We start from the raw sequence: 21,273 nt of genomic DNA, 5'->3' as shown, positions 1-21,273 counted from the left end.
GGGCTAATTAATTTGGAGATTTTTCAGAAAGCATCGTTATTACCTGATCCTTAATGACATCAATTTCCGAATACAGTATCATAGGTCATCAGGAGCGAGTTGTATTGTGCAAGCGAGCATATCGTTGCAGCAGTGCGATGGTTAAAAATGTATTTTCATTTAGCACCATGCTAATTTGATGCTTGGGATGGGCCCCCCACCAACACGGGTCCCAGGCCCCCCACATCCCAAATCCGGCACTGCTTACGATAAGTTAGCTGAAAAAGCAAATAGACTAGAGGTAACTTTTCAAATGGAAGTCGATGAAATCAAGAATCAGGTACGCACACAGAAGGAAAAAAAATGAATAATTAATAGAGGAAATAAAAAAAAAAAGTCACAGCAATAGATGAACTATCAGCTGAGGTAAAGTCACTGAGAACAAAGGCTAGTGAAATGGGATGTACAATTGTCAGCCATGAGAGAATTACAGATGATTTCAGAAACGATACGGAGAAAATCAGGCAAGCAAGCATTCTGATAGACCAAAGTAGTAATACTGAAGAGAAAATAACACAAGTAAAAATGGTAAGAAATTACAAAGATTAGGTACTAACTACATATGCTGAAACAATGAGTGTAAAGAATGATTTACATACAGAGGTAGAAGAAAATAGTGTAAGAAAGGAAGTGAAGGGAATTATAAAGAATAACCCAAAACTAGTTAGGGAAGCTGTAGAGATTAACAAATCTATAGTAATCAGTGGCACAGGTGAAGAGGAAAAAAAAAACAATCTCAAGGGACAAAAAGGAGATGGAAATTATCATAAACATAATGAAGCATGTATCAGAGGATGTCTGTGACAAAGATAGAGAAGAACATAAAAGGATAGGGAAATATGAGAGAAGTAAGTCAAGGCCTCTGAAAGCAACATTCCACGGTGCAAACACTGTAAAGGAAATATTAAAAATGCCAATAAACTCATGGGAAATGAGGAATTTTAGAAAGTATGAATAAAAACATGCCTAACTCAAGAGGAATTGGGAACACTAAAGTAGAAGAGGGAGGAAGCGAAAACAAAGAATGAGGAAAGATAGGAGGAAGAGAGGAGAACCAGCTGGGAATAAAAAGAAGCAAGGTAGTAGACCCAACCCATGGCAAATATGTAAACAAGATGATTAAGTTGATGTACTCAGATGTAGATGGAATGGTGTCTCAGTTATTAGAGATGAAAGACTACCAAAGTAAGGTATTATTTGCCTGACTGAAACAAAATTAACCCCAAGGATATCAAACGATACCCTAAACTTAGAGGAATACAATATATGGAGAAGAGACAGAAATTTAAGAAGTGGAGTAGGAATTATAATCTTAACAAAGAAAAATCTACAAGTCAGAGAATTAGAACTAGATATACCATCAAAAGTGGAAGTGATTGCAGTAGAGATTAACACATCTGAAGGGAAAATAATTGTGGCAGATTTATACATGCCTACCCCCCCAAAAAAAAATAAAAAATTGGGAAAGAGGAGAATATGAAGACCTGGCAGGGACTACAACTCAGAGTTTAAGAGCATTACTACACATAATGGAAGAGAAATCTGAAATAATTATATTAACTGGATATTTCAGTACAAATATAAATTGGAATACAGGATGTTTCAGAATGTTTGAAACCCATATCGGGGCCTCGCCTGGTTAAATGGGTTTCAATTATTCTGAAACCCTGTATTCTAGATGTAAGAAGCCATGAAAGCCGATGGGATCAAATGCTCCTGGATCTTGTGCAGGAGTTTTTCGTAACACAACATGTAAAGGAAAACGCCAGAAAAAGAAGACCTGATAATGCATCAGTACAAGATTTTATATTTGCCAGTCAAGAAAATTATATTGACAATATAACGTATCACCCTCCATTCGACAAAACCTACCATGCAGTATTAAATTGCAACTTCAAGACTGCAAGTGACATAGTTAACAGTAATGAGAGTTACAAAAAGAGCCTAAAGTACAAAAACGGCAACTTCCATGACCTAAAGATGTACTTCTTAGAAACAGATTAGGAATAGGACCGTAGAGGACAAGATTTAAATGTTATATATATAGAAAATTCTGAGAATTTTATGAAATAGGAGTCCAAAATTACATCCTTCAGCACAAGGAAACAGAAATGAAAATAAAGAAGTGGTTTAATATAGAATGTACAAAATCAAAAGAAAATGGAGATTTACTGTGGAATATATACAGAAGACACAATAGCAAGAGGGCATATAACAACTATAAACGGACAAGAAACAATAAGGAGGGAAGTTCAAAGACAGTTTGAGGAAGACATTATAAATAAAAGTAATGATCACCTGAAGCTATCTTAGAGCTACATCCGAAGCAAAACCAAAGTTAAGTACAGTTCATTACTGACGAGGGGACCATCTATACACATGAAAAACAAGCATTTGTAAAGTTCTACATAAAAGTTTCCAATATGTTTATAAAGAAAATAATTTTGAGAGAGATGATATGGAACATGCATGCCCAAACATATTATAAGATATAAAAATATCAGGAAAAGAAGTACAGGAAGAGTTAAGTAAATTAGACAGAGGAAAAGCAAATGGTCCTGACAAAATTTCTGGTTGGATGCTACATGAATGTGCAAAAGAGTTAAGTAGAAGAATATATTTAATATTCAAGGAATCCTTATGTCAAGGCAAACTACCTGATATTTGGAAGAAAACAAACATTCTTCCCCCTATTCAAGAAAGGGAATAGACAAAATCAACTCAACTATCAACCAGTATCACTGACCAGTGTTGGAAGATACGAGAAAAGCTGATAAGAAAGGTTTGGGTAAAGCATGTAGAACGCAATATGATAACAGAAAAGCAGTTCGGTTTTAGAAAAGGAAAATAATGTGTTACTAATCTATTAAGCTACTATGACAGAGCTGCAAAAACATTATTGAAAGGAGAAAGATGGGTGGACAGTATCTATCTAGATTTCAAGAAAGCATTTGACAGAGTACTGCTCCAAAACTTTTGTGGAAACTGTACGATCATGTAGGAATCTAAGGCAACCTGTACTGTTGGATTTTCTCAGAAAAAGGGAAATAAGAACAGAACTAAGGGGAAATTACCCCTAATGGAGGGAACTGACGAGTGGAGTTCCACATGGCTCAGTGCTGGCACCGATTATGTTTCTAGTATATATAAATGACATAGACAATAACACTGGAAATGGAGGCTATCTAAATATGTTTCCTGATGATGTAAAAATATAAATGAGAATTACTAACACAGAGTCTTGCAGAGAATTACAAGAAGAATTAAATAAACTTAATGAATGGAACAATAAATTGGAAGAAAAACACATAGATAAGTTTGAAAAAGTACAGGGGGCAGCTACGAGCTAGGTACCAGGTTTAAAGGATCTAAGCCACGAAGAAAGACTAGAAAGAATTAGTCTATCAACTCTACAGGAGAGAAGAAAAAGAAAAGACATAACGTCCTGCATCCAACCCAGCCTACATATTCACAGCCATATTTCACTCACGAGCAACCACAGACAGCCAAATCACACACACACACACACACACACACACACACACACACACACACACACACACACACACACACACACACACACACCACATACACACACACACACACACACACTTCCACCCGACATTCACTTATACTCATACCCATTACGATGCTGACTTTAGGTTTTACAGCCACTCCGTTAGACTGTTATTTCTCTGCGAGGTATAATGATGCAAGACATCCTTTTAGCTTGCACATTATGTTATCGCTTTTCTACACCTTCTAACAAGGTAGCGACACAGGGCCTTATCTAGAAATTTTGCAATTAGAAAACTTCCAACGCAAATAATGTTTTTCACATGATTTATGTTTGTTTGTTTGTTTGTATATCTGGCTGTTAACACCTTTACGCAAAAACTATTGGTGCAGTTTTGACTAAAATTACCGTGATGACGGGCTATGACCTTCCGATCACCTGATTAAATATGGGGCCAAATTGGGCCAAGGCTCAGGCTGTAGGCCCCCCAAAATGAGAGAGAGAGAAAAAAAGGACTGATAAAAAACGTATATTTTTTGCCATAACTCCTTTCAAATTCGCCATATCGACGTAAACCAAAACCAAAAGGTACATCTTTCAAATCTTCATCATATAACATGCCTTATTACATCAGGGGGATCACCCCCCAGTCAGCGGTACGGGGTTCCCTGTCATGTGGGTTGGGTAAAAATTTCATATGGGCATAAAATCGTCAGTCTTCACCCGATTTACTCCAAATTTGATATGTGACATCTTTGACTAGATATCCTGTTGTGTTTATACGTCAGCACTAAAATGACTGCCGGGGATGGGTTTGCATTGTCTTGGCACCGCTTCCTCTCAGAACTGAGATGAGGACATAAATTCCCCAGTTCTAACTGCACTTTCCAATAATACAAACTCTTATGGATTTGCTGATATAAATAATTATTGCTCTATGACTCTGACCTTTTTTTATCACTGTGACATTGGGGTTGACCAAATAATATTGGCCATTATTTGCTACACTGTCAGCTTAGGAAGATTTATCTGACACATTAGTCATCAAAGTCGGCCCTTTCTTGAAACATGTAGAGCGAAAACAGACGGGCCAGCGGGCGGAAGAACTAATGCTGTTTCAGCCGCCCCAGGACTCTGGACTTAGTCTTCGTATATATTTTATTCTTGCTAACACCAGATGATGTTTTTCATTTTAAAGGAGTCCTCTACCTTTGAAGCTATTATAACCTTTCATCATCATCCCTTCAGTAAGACGATTTTTATTGATTTTTCTTTAAACTGTCAGTAGATTATATATCGGGAGAAAAAAATTGTATATGAACGGGGCAATATTGTGTGTTTATTGTGTCTTAATCATGCACCTCAGCATATCTGTTTATAAACCATACTCACAGAATCATATCCCAATACATCCAAGTCATTCTCTACATCCCCCTCATCCCACCCATATCACCAAATTACCCCACATTCCACTCACACCAAAATATCACCCCACATCCCTATGTCACCACCATATCTTCCCACACCACTCACCCCAACCATATCTCCTCACATCCCACTCACATCAGAATGCCTCCTAACATCCCACTCACATCATTGTATCTCCCCAAACACCACTCACACTACCTTACACCCACAACACGTATCACCATAGTTTCATATAGTTTTCTTGCAACACTGTTTCTCATCACACCCCACTAAAATTATAGCACTTCACACATGACACCACTGCTGTATGTATATCGCTCTAACACCAGTCTGTCCATTTATTAGTCTCTTGCCTGACGCCGCATGCCATGGGTGGTGACCTAGTCAGAAAGATATCCCGATGTTTCTGTCCATATTAAGTCTTCATCCTTCCTCCCACGATGCACTGACTTCCCTAGCATACTCTCGAACTTATCTTCGCACCTCATTCTCGGTCTTAACCTCTTCTCCCAAAAATATCACTCCTATCCCACATTGAGTCTCCTCTTCACATTTCATTTCCCTCCCCTCTCCCACTCTCTTGTTAAGCTGTTCGTTATCACAAATTCTAGCTCACACTCTTGTATCTTAATTCCCACACATAGTCCTTGCCTTTTCTCCTCGGCGTTTTTAGCTGTCAGATGAACTTTATTTTTTTCGCGATTTATTTATTTTTATTTTTGTTTACGCCTCATTTGTGTTGACTGTTCTTCTTTTCATCTTTTCTTACTTCACTCTTCTTCAACAATTTTTTGTCATATTCTTCATCCCCTTCATCCATCCATCCATTGCCAGACGCCATGTATCCCAGACGGGGTGGCCAAGGGCTTAGAGTTAATTGTTTTACAGGGAGGGCCACAAATCCTCTTCATAAAATCATTTAATTCATCAAATTCTAGTCCAATGTTTCAACATTGTTCCAACTCATCCGTCTTTCTTCACTACCTTCGTCCTTCTCATTTCAAATTATCCATATATCTACTTGCATTCTGCAGTGTGTACGCCCCTTTTCTCCTTTTCCCTATTTCCTCACCATTTCCCTTCCTGTTTTCTGTGAACTATGCCTTCATCAACCTAGTGCTTTTCCTTTCTTCCTTACATCCTCTTGCAAGCCATCCCAACTTTTTTCAATTAATTCTATCCTTCTGATTCTTATGTTTTCCTTCATCCACCCAAAGCTCTTCATACTTGTCCCCTCTACTCCCACTTCTTTCACATTTCATCACTATTTTCTCTCCCACTTACGTTCATCCTCTTCAGATCTCAACATTTCTCCTAATACAAGCAATTGTTTCACTACTGTTTCGTATCTTTCCACATTTCTTCCCCTGCCACCCATCTTCGTTTTCCTTCCACTTTATCTTATCTTTCCTCACACCCAGTAACATTCCTCTTTCCCCCATTTTTCCCTCTTTCATTCACCATTTACCTCTTCCTACATTTTACTACTGTCCATCTACGCATAGTGACAATAACTTCCTTGCCCTTCCTTCTCTTCTTTGAAATTCTTCACCTCATTGCTTCTTAATGACTTAATATTCACCTCTTTCCACCCAGTTTTAATCGCTCTTCATCGGTATTACCACCTCTTTCCTGTAACTGCATTTTCTCACTTCATATATACCATTCCTTCGACCAGTCAGTTTCAGTTCCTTTCTTTCCATACTATCTCTCTTTCCACACACACGCACACACAATCTTTAGTTTCTGCTTTCCTTCCTCCTTCCTTCCACTCTTTCTGTCGCCCAGCTCACCCGAACTCCTTCGTTATTTTCTCTCTTTTCCTTCCTCTTACATATTTAATTATTACTTTATTTTCACTCCCATCTTCGTCCTTCCTTCTCTTCAGTCCCATTTTCCTTCACTGTTCCCAGCATTTCAATACTTCTTCACCACTTCCCTTCCACGCTACTCTTTACCTTTTGTTATCCATTCCCCAAGTTTTCCACATATTTCCCCTCTTACCCATCTTTTTCTGCCTTCATTTTATACCGTTATCCATCTACTTATATTCTCCACTGTTTCTCTTATTTTCCAACTATTGGCATATTTCTTTACCTCTTTTCTTTCTGCTCACTGTTTTTTGTACCCTTCCTTCTTCCACCCAGCTGTATTAGTTTTGCCCCAATATTCCATTCCTTTTTGTATTTGGTCCTTACTTACTTTCCTTCTCCCCATCTGTGACGTTATATTTTCTCCTCCCTGCACCCCTGCCCATCCATGATTTCATTCAGTTTCCATTCTCTTTAACTTTTTTTCAGTTTATTTTTTTCCTCCTTTCTTCGCTCTCTCTCCTTTTCAGACCCTTATTCATCCATTATTCCCTCGCATTTCTTTCCCACATTTTATACCCTTCCAGTTTTGCTAATCCTCTCTTTTCCTATCATTACTCCCCATCCACCTATTTTATTTCCTTATCGACATTTTTCCATCCATTTCCGGATTCTTCCCCAGTCTCTGCTTTCCATTCCAATTTTGTACCTCCTCATACTTCTTCTCATTCCTCTCCACCCATCAATACTCTATCATTTTCCGCATTTCTTTCCCGCGTGATGTCACCGCCACAACGCCCTGTAGTAAACAGTGCCGCCCGTCGCAGCGCCGCGCCACAAGGGTTATAGCCTGATTTACCTGCGTCCCGTCGTACTAAATACCCAAATACGAGTGCACTAGGGTTTAAATACGTCTCCCGGAGAGCGTATTACGAGCGTCGGTGTAGTACGAGGCGTGTTATAAACATATTAGGACACTTTATGGCCCTCCACAAAAGTCACCTGGCATAAGAGTTCTGCCCTTATCTGGGTTTACTGTCACTAATTAAGTATCGTGAAAGCGAGCAAAAATTTGCATTAAGAAAATCGTTATGAAGAAGGATTAGGAGGAGGGCAAGGGCAGAGCAACATATGAAACTGCATAAGATGTGTGCGTCTTGGCGACAGGCGCTGCGTCTCACTTTGAGTATGTATTCTGAATGTATCATCATCATCGTCATTATTATTATCCAAACTTTTTTTTTTTTTCACTAAAACATGGAATAGCAGGAAACCAGGAATAATAACACGAAAGCACTGAAGCAGAAGGACAACCAACAGTGCCAATGAAGTGGACCATACGTCCGTTCTTTAATTAGTCGGACCTTCGGGATTTTCGGTAGGGGCATAGCAACGTATGCAATTAATTTATTTACGTCGTGACACAGACTGAGTCTTTGAGTGTATACAAGATGTGTCAAGACTAGCGCTTCTCTTACGATTTTAGTATTCTATTTCTCTTTGAGACTTTTCCAACTTAGGGATGAATATAGCTCTTTGTGTCTTGATTTTACTGTGCCCACAAACTAAGATTTTAGCATGGGGGCTTAATTCATCTTTACAGTTCTTTTAAATTCTTGTGGACACAAATGTACTCGCTCATGGTCGAGTCTGTTTTCATATTTATTCCAGCCAGCTCCGACAGTTTTGCTCAAATGAATGTGACCATCCTGTATGTGCCAAACAGTTTAATACTGGTTCCAATAATCTTTTTTTATGGTCGTGTCTTCCTCCGTACTTTATTCCAGCTAACAGCAGGCGATGTTAACAAGAGAGATCAAGAGCATCAGTGTTAGGAGAACTTACTCCACACCTGTGCGTTTCAGTTTTAAAAAAAACTTTCGTAGTGAAGACGACAATAATGATCATGTAGTATTTTCCACTTGATTATTGTATTTTTCCAAAGTTAATCTTGTTAAATTGAGACTAATTTAATTCTGTCCAGGACAGGCCAGCCTTAACCCTCCACTTCTTTTTCATTTACGGTACATATATTGATCATTAATACATAACGTGCTATTAGGAAAAGGCGAATATAGTTTTACCTCCTTGTTACCTAATCCACTTGCATTGCAAGCGCATTGAAAACGTTTCTGTTACACTGGAAATGATCATGAATAATTACTGCATTAGCGTATATTGATTGTGGACTAACTGCATTCTCGTCTGTGGATCTGTTTTTTTTTTTTTTGTCCGACTCCGGGCAAAGGCGTCAGGGCCTACATCTCGGGGGCAGTAGCTTATCCCAAGACCCAGTAGTCCTCCTACAACTCCACATGTCACCACTTCGGCGCTAACACCCACCGTCCATATTGAATACATGCAAGGGCTGTCTCACACAGGACCGGTATATTGGTATTAGCGGGGGTACTTTTACAACATGTCGGAGGGTCATCTGGTAGATCAGGAAAGTCTGCTTTTTATGAAATTCAAATCCTCAAACTGTTCCCTGCCCCAGCCGGGATTCGAACCTGGGTCCTTCAGGACTGCAGGCCGCATCTCTACCGATTCAGTTGTTAGAGTTTAATATCCATGTTGTAAAATGCATTGTGTTCGTCTTGAATTGTAGTATGGGTTTGTGAGTAGCGGTACATGCAGCTCAGAGTTTGTATTTTATGACGACAATTCGCGAAAATTTGGCCCCCCATCTAAATTACACACAACACTGTTGACACCAAAATCAAGAGTCGTTCATTTCGAGATGCATTTATCAAAAGGTATGTACATGTATGCAGCTTTCACTTCATGTTGCATGTATCCGTATCACTGTAAGCCTTTGTAAAAAAGTGTGAATAGTTCATTTCGTCTTGGAATGTATTGTTTTCTGTAGGATTGCGTGTAGTGTTGCACGAGTGAGGCAGGGGTGGTGGGTGGGTTGTGAGTCATTGCATATTCATGGATGCAAAACAAGAGAGGGTGAGCGAGCGGAGGTAAGCATTGGGGCTAGAACACTGCCCCACCCCCCATACAACAACAGTCAGGTGGGATGGACGCTTACAGATCCACATCCCACACATTATACTCCGTCCTCTCACCCTTTTCATCATAATCAGTCACGTGTGTGTGTGTGTGTGTGTGTGTGTGTGTGTGTGTGTGTGTGTGTGTGTGTGTGTGTGTGTGTGTGTGTGTGTGTGTGCAACCATCACAAACCACCATGACCTGATTTCCATCGAACAACTCTTCCAGACCCACCTTGATAAACTGAACTACGTCATTTACTACGGTGACGTATTTTGTGTTTCATTCGTTCTACCCCAAAACGATATTTCTCCCTCTCAGTAGAGATTTGTTTTTAATTCGAGGCGTCATCGATATCCTCTCTGAACTTCAATACAACATTGCGAGATGCTGCTGATGTTCCAATAATTGTTTGGCAATTTCTGATAGGTATACCTTCAGACCATGGTCCACTGCAGCACTGCTGTTATTATATACAATTTTTTCTCTTAGCTGGTCCAAAGTAGCCCTCTCTTCATATTCGATGATGAGTTGTGGCAATAGATCAATTTTATAACATGATGCAAGTCATCAAGAAATGCTTTGAAATGTTTGCTGAACCAGAGAATTGTCTTTTTTTCTGCTAATGAACTAATTGAAATAAGCTGTATCTGGACACAAATCTAGGTAAAGGTAAGACAAAGCGACCATAACTGAGTCTTGGCACACAAGGATCATATGATCTTTGCCGTGTGCACCTGATTCTTTGTTACATAACGTCCTACATCCAACCCAGCCTACATATACTCACAGCCATATTTCACTCCCGAGCAACCACACACACACACACACACACACACACACACACACACACACACACACTTCCACCCGACATTCACTTATACTCATACCCATTACGATGCTGACCTTAGGTTTTACAGCCACTCCGTTAGACTGTTATTTCTCTGCGAGGTATAATGATGCAAGACATCCTTTTAGCTTGCACATTTTGTTATCGCTTTTCTACACCTTCTAACAAGGTAGCGACACAGGGCCGTATCTAGAAATTTTGCAATTAGAAAACTTCCAACGCAAATAATGTTTTTCACATGATTTATGTTTGTTTGTTTGTTTGTTTGTTTGTCTGTTTGTCTGTTAACACCTTTACGCAAAAACTATTGGTGCAGTTCTGACTAAAATTACCGTGATGACGGGCTATGACCTTCCGATCACCTGATTAAATATAGGGCCAAATTGGGCCAAGGCTCAGGCTGTACGCCCCCCAAAATGAAAAAAAAAAAAGAAAAAAAAGAGGGACTGGTAAAAATCGTATATTTTTTGCCATAACTCCTTTCAAATTCGCCATATCGACGTAAACCAAAAACAAAAGGTGCATCTTTCAAATCTTCATCCTATAACACTCGTCATTACATCAGGGGGGGTCACCCCCCAGTCAGCGGTAGGGGGTTCCCTGTCATGTGGGTTGGGTAAAAATTTCATATGGGCATAAAATCGTCAGTCTTCACCCGATTTACTCCAATTTTGATATGTGACATCTTTGACTAGATATCCTGTTGTGTTTATACGTCAGCACTAAAATGACTGCCGGGGACGGGTTTGCAATGTCTTGGCACCGCTTCTTCTCAGAACTGAGATGAGGGCATAAATTCCCCAGTTCTAACTGCACTTTCCAATAACACAAACTCTTATGGATTTGCTGATATAAATAATTATTGCTCTATGACTCTGACCTTATTTTATCACTTTGACATTGGGGTTGACCAAATAATATTGGCCATTATTTGCTACACTGTCAGCTTAGGAAGATTTATCTGACACATTAGTCATCAAAGTCGGCCCTTTCTTGAAGCCTATAGGGTGAAAACAGACGGGCTAGCGAGCGGGAGAACTAATGCTGTTTCAGCCGCCACAGGGCTCTGGACTTAGTCTTCGTATATATTTTATTCTTGCTAACATCAGATGATGTTTTTCATTTTAAAGGAGTCCCCTACCTTTGAAGCTATTACAACCTTTCATCATCATCCCTTCAGTAAGACAATTTTTATTGATTTTTCTTTAAACTGTCAGTAGATTATATATCGGGAGAAAAAAATTGTATATGAACGGGGCAATATTGTGTGTTTATTGTGTCTTAATCATGCACCTCAGCATATCTGTTTATAAACCATACTCACAGAATCATATCCCAATACATCCAAGTCATTCTCTACATCCCCCTCATCCCACCCATATCACCAAATTACCCCACATTCCACTCATACCAAAATATCACCCCACATCCCAATCTCACCACCATATATTCCCACACCACTCACCCCAACCATATCTCCTCACATCCCACTCACATCAGAATGCCTCCTAACATCCCACTCACATCATTGTATCTCCCCAAACACCACTCACACTACCTTACACCCACAACACGTATCACCATAGTTTCATATAGTTTTCTTGCAACACTGTTTCTCACCACACCCCACTAAAATTATAGCACTTCACACATGACACCACTGCTGTATGTATATCGCTTTAACACCAGTCTGTCCATTTATTAGTCTCTTGCCTGACGCCGCATGCCATGGGTGGTGACCTAGTCAGAAAGATATCCCGATGTTTCTGTCCATATTAAGTCTTCATCCTTCCTCCCACGATGCACTGACTTCCCTAGCATACTCTCGAACTTATCTTCGCACCTCATTCTCGGTCTTAACCTCTTCTCCCAACCATATCACTCCTATCCCACATTGAGTCTCCTCTTCACATTTCATTTCCCTCCCCTCTCCCACTCTCTTGTTAAGCTGTTCGTTATCACAAATTCTAGCTCACACTCTTGTATCTTAATTCCCATACATAGTCCTTGCCTTTTCTCCCCGGCGCTTTTAGCTGTCAGATGATTTTTTTTTTTTTTCGCGCATTTTTTTATTATGTTTACGCCTCATTTTTGTTGACGTCTTCTTTCCATCTTTCCTTACTCCGCTCTTCCTCAAAATTTTTTTGTTCTATTCTTCATCCCCTTCATAATATCCCTTATTTCATCAAATTCTAGTCCAATGTTTTAACATTATTCCAACTTACCCGTCTTTCTTCACTACCTTCGTCCTTCTCATTTCAAAATGTCCATATATCTACTTGCATTCTACAGTATTTACGCCCGTTTTTCTCCTTTTCTTCCTCTGCCGCCCATCTTCGTTTTCCTTCCACTTTATCTTATCTTTCCTCACAGCCAGTTACATTCCCCTTTCCTCCATTTCCCCTCTTCCATCCACCATTTACCTCTTCCTACATTTTACTACTGTCCATCTACGCTTAGTTGCAATAGCTTCCTTGCCTTTCCTTCTCTTTTCTGAAATTCTTCACCTCTTTGCTTCCTGATAATTTAACATTTCTCCTCTTTCCAGCCAGTTTTAACCCCACTCCATCACTATTACCAGTTACCACCTACTTCCAGTAACTGCATTTTCTGATTTCATATCGTTCCTTGGACCACGCAGCTTCAGTTCCATTCTTTCATTATTATCTCTCTTTCCACACACACGCACACACAATCTGTAGTTTCTGCTTTTCTTACTCCTTCCTTCCACTCTTTCTGCCGTCCAGGTCACCCGAACTCCCTCATTATTTCCTGTCTTTTCCTTCCTCTTCCATATTTAATAATTACTTTACTTTTTTCACTCTCATCTTCGTCCTTCCTTCTCTTCAGTCCCACTTTCCATCATTGTTCCCAACATTCCAATACTTCTTCACCACTTCCCTTCCACGCTACGCTTTTCCTTTCATTCTTCATTCTCCAAGTTTTCTACATATTTCACCTCTTACCCATCTTTTCCTTCCTTTCATTTTATATTGTTCTCCATCTTCTTTTATTTTCCACTGTTTCTCTCATTTCCATCTTTTGGCATATTTCTTTACTTCTTTTCTTTTTGCTTACCGTACTCTTTTCTGTCCCCTTCATCCACCCAGCAGTGTTAGTTTTGCCCCGTTATTCCATTCCTTTTCGTATCTGGTCCTCACTTATTTTCCTTCATTTCATCTATGACATTATATTTCTCCCCTGCGCCCCTAATCTTCCACAATTTCCTCCCGATTCTAACCTCTTTAACTTTTTTTCAAGTTTTTCTCCCAACTTTCTTCGTTCTTCCTTTTCAGACCCTTGTTCATCCATTCTCCCCCCCCCCTTTTTTTTTCTCTATTTTCTTTCTCACATTTTATATCCTTCCAGTTTTGCTAATCCTCTCTTTTCCTATCATTCCTCACCATCAACCTATTTATTTTCTTCATCTACATTTTTCCATCCATTTTCGGATTCTTCCCCAATGTCTGCTTTCCCTTCCAATTTTTTTCCTCCTCTCTCTTCTTATCATTCCTCTCCACCCATCAATACTCAATCAATTTCCGCATATGTTCCCAACTTTCTTTCCCGTGTGACGTCACTGCCTCAACGCCCTGCAGTAAACAGTGCTGCCCGCCGCAGCGCCGCGCCACAAGGGTTATAGCCTGATTTATCTGCGTCCCGCCTTACTAAATACCGAAATACGAGCGCACTAGGGTTTAAATACGTCTCCCGGAGAGCGTAATACGAGCGTTGGTGTAGTACAAGGCGTGTTATATGCATATTAGGACACTTTATGGCCCTCCACAAATGTCACCTGGCATAAGAGTTTTGCCCCTACCTGGGTTGACTGTCGCTAAATATGCATCGTGAAAGCGAGCAAAAATTTGCATTAACCTCTACACCATGGGGTTGTGTTTGCACTCCTTGCCATCCCGCGAGGATATTCGCGCTCCAAATGACTTTTTAAAAATATTTGCCAAAAATCAGTTACTAGTCCTAGAATATTGAAATTATATATGCATATGGCACATACCTTCAGCTTTCCCCTGGAATGTTTGTTGAGCCTTCGTCGTCTACCGTAGGACTTGTGAAGACTTCTGAAGTTGGGTAACAAAGTCTCCAGTTTACACTTCCCGATACCCCGTAATATGGTTACCACTGCCTGATATTATAACTACAAACACTATTCTATGAATTTCAAGTAGTTTGGAATCCATAAAAAAAAAATCACTATGAAAGCAATGTAATTTATGAGCGCATACGAGCTTTCCTCCCGTGCTGGTTCCCCGATGGTATTCTGAGGCGGAGCTGTCATTTATTATTTATAAACACACTCATACTTTATATTCCTAGTACTTTATTACACTTATTTATATATACAATATTTATCTATAAGTTTGTTTCAGTACTAGTATTTTATCTTCACTCCAGGCATTCACTTTCTCGTCCTGTATACTAGCATTGAGAGCGAATCTGTCACTTTCATTTTCATAACTCCCAGTATTCATACATGCTAGAGTGAAACTTTCACTTTCATTACTCCTAGTATATATACTGTACTCGTATTCGTATATTACTACTCATTTACATTTCTATTTACATTCTCTATTTTATTAACATTATTTACATTTCTATTTTATTTACACTATGTTATGCACTGTCACTTGCAGTAACTTATAAAACTATTTTCCACTGTTCACTTATATTTACATTCATTGCTTTCACTTGGTGTTTACACATTATTTACATTTCCACTTGCACTGTTTTAGAGTCACCAGAAAGATTGTACTCACTGTACATCATTTTCATTGATAAATTAGCTAGTTCACGTTCCACAGCAGTCACTTAGCCCTTTACCCCTTTCCACACGAGGTTTAGTAGGGGTAGAGGTCACAGGGCCCTTTGCATGGGGCTAAAAAGCGGCGGAATTGGACAGGCGCGAATCCGACGTGGTTTCACCTTGAAAGACGACAGTAAACTGAATGCTGTTGCCTAGGGGCAGTGAAGGGCTGCCAATGTCAGCGTGGTGACAGCTGCTAATATATACGCTATGAAATGATTGGCAGGAAATCTAGACAATACATAATAAATTAGGTAGTTCCAGGTGAATGTAAATATCACTTAGGCTTCTCCCTTCCTTTCTTATATATATAGGGACGTGGAAGAAGTTGAGAGGCAGAAGAAAGAGTTATATCCAGAAAGAAAGAGAGAGGTGAAAAGATTAGTAAGAGAGAGTAAGTAGAGAGTGGATGAGAAATTTGGAAGGAATTTGAATGTAAAGTGGAGGGACTGTAAGAAAATGTTCTGGAAAGAGGTGAAGAGAGTAAGACAGGGTGGAAGTGAGGTTAGCAGGGGAGTGAAAGATAAAAATGGTAGATTACTAGTGGAGAAGGGAGAAAAAGTGAGCAGATGGAGAGAACACTTTAAGGAATTGTTGAACATACAGGATTGAAGTAATGCGAGTATAAGTGGCTGGGGAATGGCTGGGAGAAGGAGGGAGGTGAGAAGGCAGGAAGAAATCAGTAGGATAGCAGTTGTGGAAGGAATGAAGAAAGTTAAATTGGGGAAAGCCCCAGGAATTGATGGAGTGTGTGGTGAAATGCTGAAGCATGGGGGAGAGATAGTAGTAGAATGGATGTGGAAGATGTGCAGATTGGCCTGGGAGGAAGGTAGAGTCCCGGAGGGTTGGAAGCCAGGTATAATTATTCCCTTGTACAAAGGAAAAGGGGAAAAAGAAGTGTGTGGTAATCATAAGGGCATTTGTCTTCTTAGTATAATAGGAAAAGTGTATGGTAGGATACATATTGACAAAGTTAGAGAAAGAACAGAGGAATTAGTTGGAGAAGAACAGGGAGGCTTTAGGAAGGGAAGAGGTTGTGTAGATCAGATATTCATTCTTAGACCTTTAGTGGAAAAGTTTCTAGAGAAGGGAAAGAAGTTGTATGCGGCTTTCATGGCTTTGGAGAAAGTATATGACAGGGTGGATAGACAAGGATTGTGGAAAGTATTAAGAATATATGGAGTAGATGGGAAGTTGTTGAATGCTGTGAAGAGTATGTATGATGATGCTAAGGCTGCAGTGCATGTGGATGGTGAACTAAGTGAATTTTTCTCTTTGAAGGTTGGGTTGAAACAGGGATGTGTCATGTCTCCATGGTTGTTCAATCTGTACATGGATGGGGTAATAAAAGAGGTACAAGGTAAGGTAGTGGATGTTGGAGTGGCCCTAATGAGAGAGGATAGTGTTTGGAAACTCCCTGTACTGTTGTTCGCAGATGAAACTATGTTGTTGCGTGAAGATGAAGGGGAGCTGCAAGGCTTGGTGGATGAGTTTGGGAGAGTGTGTAAGAAACGGAATCTAAAGGTGAATGTAGGGAAGAGTAAAGTGATGGTCTTTGAGAGAGGTGAAGTCAGTGAATGTACAGCGAGGTTGGATGATGAGGAATTGGAAAATGTGAGTACATTTAAGTACTTGGGTAGTGTGATGAGTAAGGATGGAGGTTTGGAGGGTGAAGTGCTTGAAAGGGTACAGCAGGGAAGAAAGGTTGCTGGTTCTTTGAAAGCAGTGATAAGAAACAGGGAAGTGAGCATGGAAGTGAAAAAGTTACTACATGACAGTATTGTGATACCAACTCTAATGTATGAAAGTGAAGCTTGGACGTTGTTGGAAGGACACAAGTCAAGAATGAGAGCAGTGGAAATGAGTTATTTAAGAGGAGCCTGTGGAGTCACAAGGAGAGAAAGGCTGACGAATGAGGATATAAAGAAGCGTTGTGGTGTGGATGTGGATGTGATAGGAAGCGTTATGAGGAACACACTGAGGTGGTTTGGCCATGTGGAGAGGATGGAGGGTGAAAGACTTACGAAGAGAGTGTATGTGAGTGAGGTGGAGGGGGGAAGAGGGAGGGGGAGGCCGAGGATGAGATGGAGGGATGGGGTGGAGAGGTATATGAGAGAGAGGGGTGTGAGTTGGGAGCAGGGCAGTGAAATGGCAGGGGACAGGGCGACGTGGAGGCGATTTGTCTGTGGCCACCCAAACGGGATTGAGGCGTCTGGCAATAGATAGATTATGAGAACAGGTCATACGGCATATTTCAAGGGGAAATAAACAGGGAAAATTAGCGAACGTGTGCACGTGATGTCTTGCTAGGTGATATTTAGCCCATTCCAGATGTATGGCAGTATCAATTACCTTTTTTCTTTCTTTTATATATTATTTTGTATAAGAATAGGGCAAAGGACACATTTCAATGGACAAAATGAGTGGAAAAATCCGTCCAGCATTTGTGTAGTGCAGCGCAGCTGGTCAGGCAGGAGGAGAGGGTAATGGAGGGGAGGTAAGGAGGGGGGAGTCAAGGAAAGGAGAAAAATGGCTAAATTGTCAACAGTGGATGGGAGTACAGGTGACATTAGCAGAACTGAGTATAGCTGGACACTGGTAGTACTGATAGATGATACAAGCCACCACTTGAAAGCCCGGGCCAATTCAAAATAACACAGAATCACAAAAGTGACACCCCGCGGTATGATCCCTTGCTCCCGAGTGTCACGAAAGTGATGCCCCGCGGTTAAGGGGTTAAGAAAATCGTTATGAAGAAGGACTAGGAGGAGGGCAAGGGTAGAACAACGTATGAAACTGCTTAAGATGTGTGCGTCTTGGTGACGGGCGTTGTGTCTCACTTTGCGTATGTATTCTGAATGTATCATGATCTGCATCATTATTATTATCCAAACCTTTTTTTTTTTCAACTAAAAAATGGGATAGCAGGAAAACAGGAACAATAACACGGAAGCAGTGAAGCAGAAGGGCAACCAACAGTGCCAATGAAGTGTACCATACATCCGTTCTTTAATTAGTCGGACCTTCGGGATTTGCGGTAGAGGAATAGCAACGTATGCAATTTATTTATGTCGTGACGCAGACTGAGTCTTAGAGTGTATACAAGGGTGTGTCAAGACTCCAGCACTTTTCTTATGATTTTAGTGTTTTATATCTCTTTGAGACTTTTCCAACTCAGGGATGTATATAGCTCTTAGGGTCTTCATTTTTCTGTGCCCACAGACTAAGACTTCAGCATGGAGGCTTACTTCTTCAGTACAGTTCTCTTAAATTCTTGTGGAGATAAATGTACTTGTTCATGATCAAATCTGTTTTCATATTTTATTCCAGCCAGCTCTGACAATTTTGCTCAGATGAACATGACCATCCTGTACATGCCAAACAGTTTAATACTGGTTCCAGTAATCTTTTTTATGGTCGTGTCTTCCTTCATACTTTATTCCAGCTAACACCAGGCGATGTTAACACCAGAGACCAAGAGCATTGTCACGACAACTTACTCCACACCTGTGCATTTCAGTTTAAAAAAAAAAATTCGTAGTGAAGACGACAATAACGATCATGTATTATTTTCCACTTGCTTGTTGTATTTTTCCAATGTTAATATTGTTAAACTGAGACTAATTTAATTCTGTCCAGGACCGGCCAGCCTTAACCCTCCACTTCTTTTTCATTTACGGTACATATATTGATCATTAACACGTCATGTGCTAGTAGGAAAAGGCGAATATAGTTTTACCTCCTTGTTACCTAATCCATTTGCATTGCAAGCGCATTGAAAACGTTTCTGTTACACTGGAAGTGATCGTGAATTATTACTGTATTAGCGTGTATTGATTGTGGACTGACTGCATTCTCGTCTGTGGATCTGTGTTTGTTAGAGTTTAATATCCATGTTGTAAAATGCATTGTGTTGGTCTTGAATTTTAGTATGGGTTTGTGTGTAGCGGTATGTGCAGCTGTTAGTTTGTATTTAATGACGACCATTCGCGAAAATTTGGCCCCCCATCTAAATTAAACACAACACTGTTGACACCAAAATCAAGAGTCGTTCATTTCGAGATGCATTTATCAAAAGGTATGTAGATGTATGCAGCTTTCACTTTGTGTTGCATGTATCTGTATCACTGTAAGCCTTTGTAAAAAAAAGTGTGAATAGTTCATTTCGTCTTGGAATGTATTGTTTTCTGTAGGATTGCGTGTAGTGTTGCACGGGTGAGGCAGGGGTGGTGGGTGGGTTGTGAGTCATTGCATATTCATGGATGCAAAACAAGAGAGGGTGAGCGAGCGGAGGTAAGCATCAGGGCTAGAACACTGCCCCACCCCCCATACAACAACAGTCAGGTGGGATGGACGCTTACAGATCCACATCCCACACATTATACTCCGTCCTCTCACCCTTTTCATCATAATCAGTCACGTGTGTGTGTGTGTGTGTGTGTGTGTGTGTGTGTGTGTGTGTGTGTGCAACCATCACAAACCACCATGTCCTGATTTCCATCGAACAACTCTTCCAGACCCACTAGATTGTAAACCTTGATAAACTGAACTACGTCCTATACTATGGTGATGTATTTTGTGTTTCATTCGTTCTACCCCAAGACGATATTTCTCCCTCTCAGTAGAGATTTGTTTTTAATTCGAGGCGTCATCGATATCCTCTCTGAACTTCAATACAACATCGCGAGATGCTGCTGATGTTGCAATAATTGTTTGGCAATTTCTGATAGGTATACCTTCAGACCATGGTCCACTGCAGCACTGCTGTTATTATATACAATTTTTTCTCTAAGCTGGTCCAAAGTAGCCCTCTCTTCATATTCGTTGATGAGTTGTGGCAATAGATCAGTTTTATAACATGATGCAAGTCATCAAGAAATGCTTTGAAATGTTTGCTGAACCAGAGAATTGTCTTTTTTTCTGCTAATGAACTAATTGAAATAAGCTGTATCTGGACACAAATCTAGGTAAAGGTAAGACAAAGCGACCATAACTGAGTCTTGGCACACAAGGATCATATGATCTTTGCCATGTGCACCCGATTCTTTGTTACATAACGTCCTACATCCAACCCAGCCTACATATACTCACAGCCATATTTCACTCCCGAGCAACCACACACACACACACACACACACACACACACACACACACACACACACACACACACACACACACACTTCCACCCGACATTCACTTATACTCATACCCATTACGATGCTGACCTTAGGTTTTACAGCCACTCCGTTAGACTGTTATTTCTCTGCGAGGTATAATGATGCAAGACATCCTTTTAGCTTGCACATTTTGTTATCGCTTTTCTACACCTTCTAACAAGGTAGCGACACAGGGCCTTATCTAGAAATTTTGCAATTAGAAAACTTCCAACGCAAATAATGTTTTTCACATGATTTATGTTTGTTTGTTTGTTTGTTTGTTTGTTTCTCTGGCTGTTAACACCTTTACGCAAAAACTATTGGTGCAGTTCTGACTAAAATTACTGTATTGACGGGCTATGACCTTCCGATCACCTGATTAAATATGGGGCCAAATTGGGCCAAGGCTCAGGCTGTACGCCCCCCAAAATGAGAAAAAAAAAAAAAGGGGGGACTGGTAAAAATTGTATATTTTTTGCCATAACTCCTTTCAAATTCGCCATATCGACGTAAACCAAAAACAAAAGGTGCATCTTTCAAATCGTCATCATATAACACTCGTCATTACATCAGGGGGGGTCACCCCCCAGTCAGCGGTACGGGGTTCCCTGTCATGTGGGTTGGGTAAAAATTTCATATGGGCATAAAATCGT

The sequence above is a fragment of the Coenobita brevimanus genome, chromosome 27, assembly GCF_032717465.1.
Source record: "Coenobita brevimanus isolate Jiangsu-jjx chromosome 27, ASM3271746v2, whole genome shotgun sequence".
Classification (NCBI taxonomy): Eukaryota; Metazoa; Arthropoda; class Malacostraca; order Decapoda; family Coenobitidae; genus Coenobita; species Coenobita brevimanus.
This window is presented reverse-complemented; position numbering follows the sequence as displayed.